We start from the raw sequence: 10,112 nt of genomic DNA on the forward strand, positions 1-10,112 counted from the left end.
TTATGCAAAACAAAAGAATCTAAAGGCAATGTGTAAATTGCTTTCATAGCAGCAGGCTGTGGTCCAACAACTGTACATGTGAAATATCATCATTCACTGTGCACTATATGTGCAGTTAACTCCACAACAGGCAGTGGTTATATTTTGAAGCTGAAGGTGGGCCCCTTAGAAGATAACCTGCTCTTGGGTTCATTATCATTGTGTATAATAAGTGATTTATTACACAGATAATACGGTGAAGGAGGAAGAAGAAAAGCTGGACAGACAGCACAGTTCCCAACAAGCACAGTTTTTAATCTATTTATAATGAAGTCAAGGTTTCAGCACTCTGGGAAGTTGGCCCTAATGTAGTGAACTAACAAAGTGTCTGACGGTCTCTTTCCCTTTTCACTCTCTCACGCTGTCACAGTCTCACTCTTTTCTTTCTTATCCGCTTGCTGCTACCTTGACAGACATGCTTGAAAGATCTTTCTATCTCTCTGTCATACTGTGCGTAAAAGGTAGAGATGACAAGAGTCTCAGTATTCAGCTCAGTTCCTGCTCATTTGAACTCTACAGGGTTCCTCCCACTCCTTTACCCCAGATTTTAAAGCTTTGGATCTAATGACAAAATCTAACACAATAAGTGTTACTGATATGAAACCAAACTGGATGTCATTGCAGTGGCTCCAAATGTATGCTTCCCACTCCACTACTTGTGAAGCTCGTCCTAAAACTCAGTGACCAGAGTTCCTATGTGAAAATGTCCCCCAGCAGCTGGTTTCCGCACACAGCCAAGATTTATTAACACCCCAGTAAATCTGTTCAGTTCCATACTGAAAATGTGCAGGAATATGCCTCATTTCCTTATTCTAAAGCAGATATGATAAAAAAAAAATTCTGCAGTTATATTACTGGCTTCCATTTGGGTAATTATCCTTCAAATTTGGGGTAAGTGACGGAGTATCCTGGTGGCATCTGATTAATTAGAATGGGATTTAATAGGCCTAGCCAGGCTGTATTGGATTAATTAATTGGCAGATGATATAGTCTAGTGTTGCAAGCCTATTACGTTAACTGTCACACTACATTTGATGACAAGGTGCGAAGCGATCCATTCAGTGACACAAACATGATTGGAGTAGGATATTATCTCGCTTAGGGAGGCCTTAGATCATTTTAAATACACACCACTAAGACTTAACAGTAATGACAAAGTCATGAATAGTCCGATAAATGCGTATTACTTGAAGCAGCTGTCATTCAGAATGAAAGGGGCTCCCCTGCAGATAGGAGTGACCGTTCACTCAGAGGAGAAAGGTGCAGTACAGTAGCACCGCACTCCTTTCTTTCATTTGCATACAATTATCTTCTGTCTCCTCTGAACATGAGTATTAGTGAATGACAGAATGACAGCACTGGCAGGTATAAAGCTGTTTTGACCAAGACAAATTCAAAAGGGCATTGCAGCAATTTAGTAAAGTGCAAACATAGATAAAAAAAAAAAAAGTCACAATTACAATCTTACAAATTAAACAACGAAAGTCATTGTTCAAAAGTCTTTGCCCTCCAGAACGGCAGAAGTATTTTCTGATCTTCCGACCCTCGACGACATTATTTGTCAGTGCCTTTGTCAGCCTTGGAAAAATAAAAACATTTTCTGATCTTTGGTGGTGGTGGTTTGTTCCCTACAGGCTTACTTTTCTGTAGAAAGCTTTATCACTTGAATGTAAACATATGTAGTTTTTTGGCATGTGCTCTGAACAACAATCTCCTTGATCTGGACTTCAAGGACTACAAGTGCATGTGTATGATCCGAAAAGTGTTACAGTAGATCCAACACTCCCCCTTCTGCAACTTAACAGCATCTTTCAATAGACTCTCCCTGCCTCTCTTGCTCTGTAAATGCCCATGTATTTCAAACTTCACACCTCCCAATGCAGGATTTTGGTTATAAATTTGTAGTTTCCACACGCAAGTTGAGAAAACCCTGATGACATCACAAAGCTCAACCTGCGCAAGACTGAGATTGTTTTCCTTCAGGGGAAAGACCATCTGTATGAGACTTGTCCGTCACCATTTCTGTTGTTCTCAGCAAACATGGCCGCAGTAGTTTGCTCCAGTAAATTCCTCCTGTGCAACTTCAGGAGGATTTGTCCCTTCCTCACTACAGAAACGACCCACATGCTGATCTGGATGCAACTCCCTGCTCACAACAACCCGTGCCACCTAACCTCTGCAGGTCGTCCAGAATAATGACGCCTGTCTGGTGTTCAGTTTCCCCACATCAACCTCCTCCTCTGCTCACTGCACTGGCTCCATGTTGCAGCTTGTATCCAGACTCTGGTGCTGGCCTTCAGGGCAGTGAAGAGAAATGCACCTTGTACCTCTAAGCCATGATCACACTCTACACTCAACCTAACCACAGTATTCCTGTGTCTGGGCGACTGACTGCACCGTCACTGAGGATGTTGTGGTTCCTCATCTCACTCCAAACTCTAATTTGTTCTCAAATGAACTCCTCACTGACAATCAGTGCCAATCTGCAGCAGGTTGAAAACCCAGACAACTTCAGACACCCCATACTAGCCCTTACATACCTCTTGTTGAGAAAAACAAAAATCACTGAGGTCATGTAGTTCTTGATCTTCATCATTTTGAATGCACTTACTCCAAGTCACTTTGCAAAACCCCTCCATAGACACAAAGGTTATTATACAACTGTTTTCACAGGCTGAGAAATTCAACTTATGTTGATGTGTAAAATCAGTGGAGTGCCCCTTTAACTTTGGCTGAAAAGGGAAAAAAGGGAAAGTCTTTGCTCACTTCAAAGCCATGTAGCAGATTTAAAATAGTTCAGAAATAAAAACAAAAGAACTGCACAGCAAACTTTCAAAAACTTTAAAAATCACATTGCTGTTGTTATTGGCAATAACAAATCTTATCTGCTTATCCTGTGTCTCCATCAATGGTTTGTGCACAGTACAGCAGAGATATGGGCATGATTGTTAATGTATTGGTGTTAATAAAACAAATTTAAATATTGTGTGTGACCAAGGATGTCTTGTGCTTTTGGCCTGCCCCAGGCTTTTTATGGGAGGATAATGTTTTGTTCTGTCTCCATGTCTACCTTAGCTACAGGCAACCTACGTCTTGCTGACAGATAACAGCATTACTTCACAATGACTGTGAAAAGGAAATTGTGTGTGTGTGGTCAGGGAAAATATGGATGTGTTTGTGTGTGTACGGGCTTGTGTATTTTTCATTTACACTTTTGCCTGGGGGAATATCTGAATCTGAAAAGCATCTGTATTGTCGATTAAATTTGTCTAAAGCGCGGTTTAACTGGAGTGCTGTGACAACTGTTTGATCACCATTCTGGGGAAATATTTCAGTGAGATCTGAGCATTCACTTTAAGTCACATGGTGACACATAATCAATAACATAAATGGGCTTTCAATTTACTTTAAAATGGCTGAATTAGTCTAAGCTTAACCCAAAGGCTCCTGGAGAAAATGATTGAAAAATATGTTTATTATTGATATTTCAATGTAACCTGGACTGTAACTATTAAACTATGAATTGAAAGGAATATAAAATGTGATAAAACAAAATCTGAAAAAAACAAATATCTCACATGCAGTTAGAATATGTGTGGAAAATATCTCAGCAAGGCAGTGTTATTTCATTATTTAGGAGTTTGAAAGAAGCAGTGTGTATGTGTGGATGTTGCTAAGCAGCAAGAGAAATGGTCCACAGGGTCTACCTTTCCTAACACCTTGCTGAGTTTTAACCCTTACTTGTTGCCGTGTGAGAGCCTCCACCTGCATGGTAATAGATTGTGTGTATGTGTGTGTATGTGTGTGTATGTGTGTGCATGTGTGTGTGCGTGCGTGTGTGTGTGGGAGAGAGATTAAGAGGAAGAGAGAGAGGATAGAGGGTTGCAGGATCTTTAACCAGCTCAGTACTGAGTCACTGTCATGCTTCAACACCTCTGAGTTTATTCTCTAGAAGTGATGGACCCCAGCTGTTTCTGATTTTGCTTGTGTGTGCATGTACGAGGCGGCACAAGTCTGAACCCAGGCAGTTTCACATGCTCACATGCTCTCTCACACACTCTCTCACACACACACACACACACACACACACACACACACACACACACACACACACACACACACACACACACACACACACACACACACACACACACACACACACACACACACACACACACACACGACAGTGATCCTCTCCCGCAGGCTGAACCACAAATATAGTCTGTTGACACCGATAATACAAACAGGTGAATCGCTGGTAAAATCTTGAATGTGAAGGAATACACACCTTGTTCTGTTTAATTGGCACACTGAAAGATAAAGGTGATTTGATGACAGCTGCATGTAGATAAGTTGCTTTTTACAATTTCATGCGTAAACTTTCTGACTCCAATCTCAGTCATTTTTCATGTTGAGTTTGAAAGATGGTAACCACGGCCACCAAGCTCCTCAGTGGGGGAGAGCATTAAACAATGAGCAGCACTTAAAATGAACAAAGGTCTCTCAAATTCCATCAATTAAAGTCAGTGATGAATGTCTTCAACTGCAAAGTCGTTTTTCTTCTGTCCTGAAAATGTCACTTTTAATATCAAGGTTTGCACAAACATTTGAACCAAATGCACCTTGATTAGCAGGTAATCTTTATATGGACAAAGGCAAACATGTGGACTGATGTTGTGCTACTATTTCCTCTTTAAAATGTTGCTGTGTTCATTTAATCAGGTCAGATATTTTACACTTGAAGTTTTGATATCCATAAGAGGCTACTGTATATTTATGGTTTCAAGTAGCAATAACTATCTCAATATAGTTTTACGTCTCCTCTCTCTAGTAAGAGCAGCACTTTTTGTAGCGGTCTCTGAGCCTCTGATTGGCACAGCTACGCTAACCACAGGTAATGGATTGCAGCCTGCTATTGTTACAAATAGCAATTGCCAGTCAGCGCTGAAATGAGCTGAAGAGTAGCCCTTCCATGTCTGAGGGAAACTGACTAGAACCTCAGAATCGGTTCTCTGCTTTTTGCAGATGTCAGACTGTGATCCTCAGCATGGACTGTGGCAGTTTGCAGCTGTGTGAAGAGGCCTGGATGAGCCTGGATGCCCCAAGCGAAGAAGTTCAAGTACATTTCTCAGGGTCTTGTTCACATGTGAGGGTAAAAATAAGTGTGAGGTTGGTTTGGTGCAGCTTCAGTAGGAGTGTTGGCATTGTACCCATTGTGTGTTGACCATTGTGGTGAAGAGGCAGCTGAGCCTGAAGGCAAATCTCTCAATTTACCAATCATTCTATGTTGTAACCTTTACCTATGGTCACTAGCCTTGGATAGTGACCATAGGTAAGGGTAATAAGTAATGAATGAGATTGTAAATACAAGTGGCTGAAATTAGAGACAGGGTAGTTTAGACAACCAGAGGGAGCCTGGAATAGAGCTGCTACTCCTTTGTGTCAAAAAGGAAGATGGAGAGGAGGAGGAGATGGAAGGTGTTGCTAGAGAGAGAGACATCTGCACTCAGCCTGCTGCCACCATCACTTGGCCCCAGATAAGCGCCAGAAAATGAATGGATGAATATATTGGAAAGGCTAGACATGATTTAGCGATATGCACGGGGGCACAAAGCATCTTTGTATTCTGCATGACAACTTTTAACTGCTCCACATATTACCCATTATCTAATGCTTCCTTTTTTAGATAGATATGTATTGTGTGAGGTTTTCAACTGAAAGTGTGAACAGCCAAAAAGTCAAAACATGAGGGCAAGACGGCCTGAAAAGAGTCAGCAGAATAATGTATGGTGTACTGGAGAACAGTTGTTCCAATGTGTCCTAATTTTGATGGACTTGAAACTCACACTGGTCCATCTGTCCGTCAGTTCTCAATGTAAAAGCTAACAAAAAGTTGCCAAATAACTCAATCTGTAGAGGCTGCAAACAAAACATCCCAAAATTAGCAGTTAAAATTTGGAAACACAAAAATACCACTAAATATTTTGAATCTACAGAAGCATTTTTTTAGTCTTCAAGTAAAAATTCTTAAAACAAATGTATGAACAAACTTGTTAAGCTCTAAAAATGTCAGAAGTCAATTCACACCCTGGATTGATTCCTCAAACAGCTGATGATGATTTAGAGCTAGAACGAAGTCTGATCGTGGTTCTTTGTCTGATCTGACAAAAATCCCAACTGAGCCACCACAACAGAAAAGAAATGTTGTCCTGTGGACGGGGTGCTCTGAGTGTGCAACCCAGCAGTCTACCCATTCTTAAATCTTTATATGGATGGGTTAGATTCTATTTCCCTTCTGGGATTAATAAAGCATTCTGAATCTGAAGAAAAGAGACCAACTCCTGTCAGTTACCACCCTGCTGTGAGTGAAGTTGCTGAAAGAAGAGGTCTGAAGAGGTTTGAAGAGGTCCGAAAGTAAAGATAAATAACAAGATTGCTTGTTTTTTTTCTGTAATTGCAGGCGTGGGATGGGGTGTTTTGTGTGTGTGTGTGTGTGTGTGTGTGGGGAGTGCATGGGTGGGAGTGTTTTTGCTTTCAACCAGTGCTCTTTGCCCCCTGGGATATAATGCAAATGAGCTGACTTTTCAAAAGACATCATGTTCTATGTTCAAACAGCTAACAGCTAACAGCCACTCTGCTCCACTACTGCAAACTGTCCAAGACGAGCTCACCGAGTAAATGGTGCTTAAGCAATTAGCATGTCCACTACCTTCTGACATGCTGCATATTTGAACTTGCATGAAAGCCTGACATTTAATTAGGAGAAAATCTCTGTCCAATATATCTGGCTTTAATGCAGCTGTGTGAAGAAAGTAAAAAAAATATGTATATCAAAATCTCAGTTTTCATAGATTTTAAATTTGTGTGAGATGAGATGGTTTCAAGCACATTGATTTGAAATAAAATCTAATATAAAAGATCCCCTTTGTGCTATTATCTCAAATGAGAGACATTTATTGCAATGATTTATACACTGATGAACTGTGCAATGAGTTCAAATAATAATAAATATTATTTTCTCCATGACTAAAATGCCAATAAACTGCTGCCTTGTTAGTGCTTGCTTGGTACAGTACTTGCACATGAATTGAACACATTACACTGAAAATGCAGAAATCCAGTGCTAGATGTTTTCCAAGAATTCCTTTAAAGCAAAATGTAGCAGTATCAATACGACACCGTGCATAACAGATATTCTGTAAAATAATGGCCACAACACATGCAATCCAGCAGCTTATTAGACACAGGATGAAGATGAAACTGATAGAGAGGATTTGCTCCATGAAGTGATGAGGCTGGTGAGAGCCAGAGATTGACTGTGGTGGTGTTTGATAAACCAGCGGTGAAATTGCTCTTCCCCACTCTCTCCTATTTCACTCTCCCCTGCAGCACAGCACAACTACCATCGCCACTTCCAGAGCTGGCAATCTGGCAACTGAGAGAGAAAAGCTGATCAGTCATGGAACAGTTCTGTGTGTGTGTGTGTGTGTGTGTGTGTCTGTGTGTATGTGTATGAGTGTGTATCTTTCTGGCAGCCTATGCTTTCTTGTGGGCATGAACGTCTGCGTGCCTGTCTGCAGGAGAGTTTCATTATCCAGTTGCTGATCCCCTACAGTAGCCAGATAGCCTGATCTCAGCATCAGTCTCTCAGACTCTTGCGGGGCGCAGCTAAGAGATTCTTTATATGGCACTGAGCTCAGGCAATCAGAACAGGGATATCCATCAAAGAGCTGGCCACACAGTCGTGCACAGCTCACTGAGCCGATTTTGAGCCTCATAATACTTTCCAAATCATCTGTCCATTAGTCGAGAGAAAGAGGTAAATGGGGAGAGGGGAGAGGGGGAGAGGGGGAGAGGGGGAGAGGGGGAGAGGGATGCAGTGGTAAGTGTGAGGAGGAGGGAGAAGAAGTGACAAATGAGACAAAGCTCATTGATTTTTTTTTCCTTTTGAACTGATCATTCAGTGCAGCCAAGCGTGTCTGGTGTTTTTAGAGCTCTTGAATGACGAGACATTAGAGGAAAGACCCCGAGGGCTGGTGTCTAACAGACCAGCCCTAAAAAGAAAAGTCAATTATGCTCAGAGAATTTCCTGCAACAAGTTTAAGAAAATGATGCAAGACCACTTAGAAAGGTCTTTAAAAGTGACATTTTTTCAAATACAGCCACCCTTATTAATTACAGGCATCACTACTTAGTAACAACACCGAGATGCCAAGTAGCAACACATTACCCATGACAGATGCTTTCTTTACAACATTCCCATTGCCAGCCAATAACCATTTACAAGCTAGTTTGGCATTTTACGATCTCTCTTTATTTAGATACATTAAATCATTACATTCAATATTCTATACTTCATAAACCTTAAGAAATTACAGTGTTGAGGAGGAAGTCATTCTACTACTTGAGACATTAACCCCAAGATCATTTTGACTTGAAGTTTTATATTTTGTCATGATGGGAAGGATATCACACAGGAGATTATACCATTCACCCTAATACCATCTAAAATCCACGGTTTCAGCATTTACCAGCCTTATACCACATTAAGATAAGTTCATTCACTGCAGATAAACACAATGTGTGCTGCATTTGTAATTTTCCAGAGGGAGATTTAGTTGCATGCGGTTAATTAGAAAAAAAAAAAACCTACAGAAATGTTAACATATAGTGCTGTCAGACCATGTGATTGACGCTACATCCATTTAAAAACCGGTCTCCCTTGTCAAGGCCACCCTGGCACTAACAAATTGGGGACCAGGTGTCTTGTGGGCAGCAGACATGGAGGAGATAAGCACGGCCTTGCCTTGCTGCATATTTTGCACAACCCATTGCTGACTCCAGCTACTTGGAGACAGCTACTGTACACTGACTTCCTTTTCAAGACTTGAGGCCACAACACACCCTGATCACCACCATCATCACCACCAACCCCCCATAGCCCCCGATATAGGCTTGTGAAATAGGATTTCATGGCTTTGGGGGGTTGTGCAGAGGGTGAGTAATTGTTCTGCTAATGTCAACCCATCATGCATATGCATACACCCATACACATACCCATATCCATACAAATAACCATATGGAATGTCCATATCCTCATTAACATGCTTGTCTGCACACATATGTACACATACACACTCGTCCTACGTGCAAGTGGAGAAATACAACACCACATAATTTCCACAACATTACCCGATGTTAATCCTTGTATAATTACACTTGCAGACCCTTCTTTAGGAGCCAAAACGAAATACTTCATAAATAACATTAATGTTAAGCTGCTGCACAAGACAGTTCTGGTCCTTGCATGTTTTATACATGGTTTTGATCTTTTAGACAGTTTCTCAGTCAGTCAGTCAGTCACTGAGAAACAGACTGGCATTTGGCCTTCAGAACCTTTAGCAAATGTCAATGATTAACGCTCCTTTAAGACATGTGTGCGGCTCTCAAGGAAGGTCACACTCATGTAAAGGGTGCAATATTAACTTAATAGTATAGTAATAGCTTCGTTGCTGAGTAATTGTCATATTGTATCGAATACAGAAAAGGTATCTGTCAGATGAAAAATATTACATGTATATACACAATCCTTTTCTTTCGTCTGAAGACCATTTGAGTTAGCATTGCCAACACATTTAGAAATAAGCAACTACAGTCATGCTAACAGCTGTGTGAGGCCGTTCCTCGACACGGTAGTGCTTTGAACTACAGTAAATGCTGATTTCTGCATCCCAACATGATCACAATGTGGATGCCAACTAATATCTAAATGTTAGAATACTAACATTTGCTAAGGTGAGACTGATGGGATTGTCATTACTTACTTAGTACATGTATTTGGTCATAAACTCAAGTAGTAAATCAACATTTGATGGCACTAAAGTCAGGGGATCACCAAAGATATTTCAATTCATCCTGAGAGGGGCCATGGATGTATGCACCAGATTACAGGGTTAGGGTTAGGACATTGAAAATCCATCCAATATTTGTTGAGGCATTAAACTCAGAACCACAAATGTGAACCTCACAGTGGCTCTAGATGAAAAGTCAAGGGTTCATCAAAGTCAGTAGGA

The sequence above is a fragment of the Seriola aureovittata genome, chromosome 14 (genome assembly GCF_021018895.1).
Source record: "Seriola aureovittata isolate HTS-2021-v1 ecotype China chromosome 14, ASM2101889v1, whole genome shotgun sequence".
NCBI lineage: Eukaryota > Metazoa > Chordata > Actinopteri > Carangiformes > Carangidae > Seriola > Seriola aureovittata.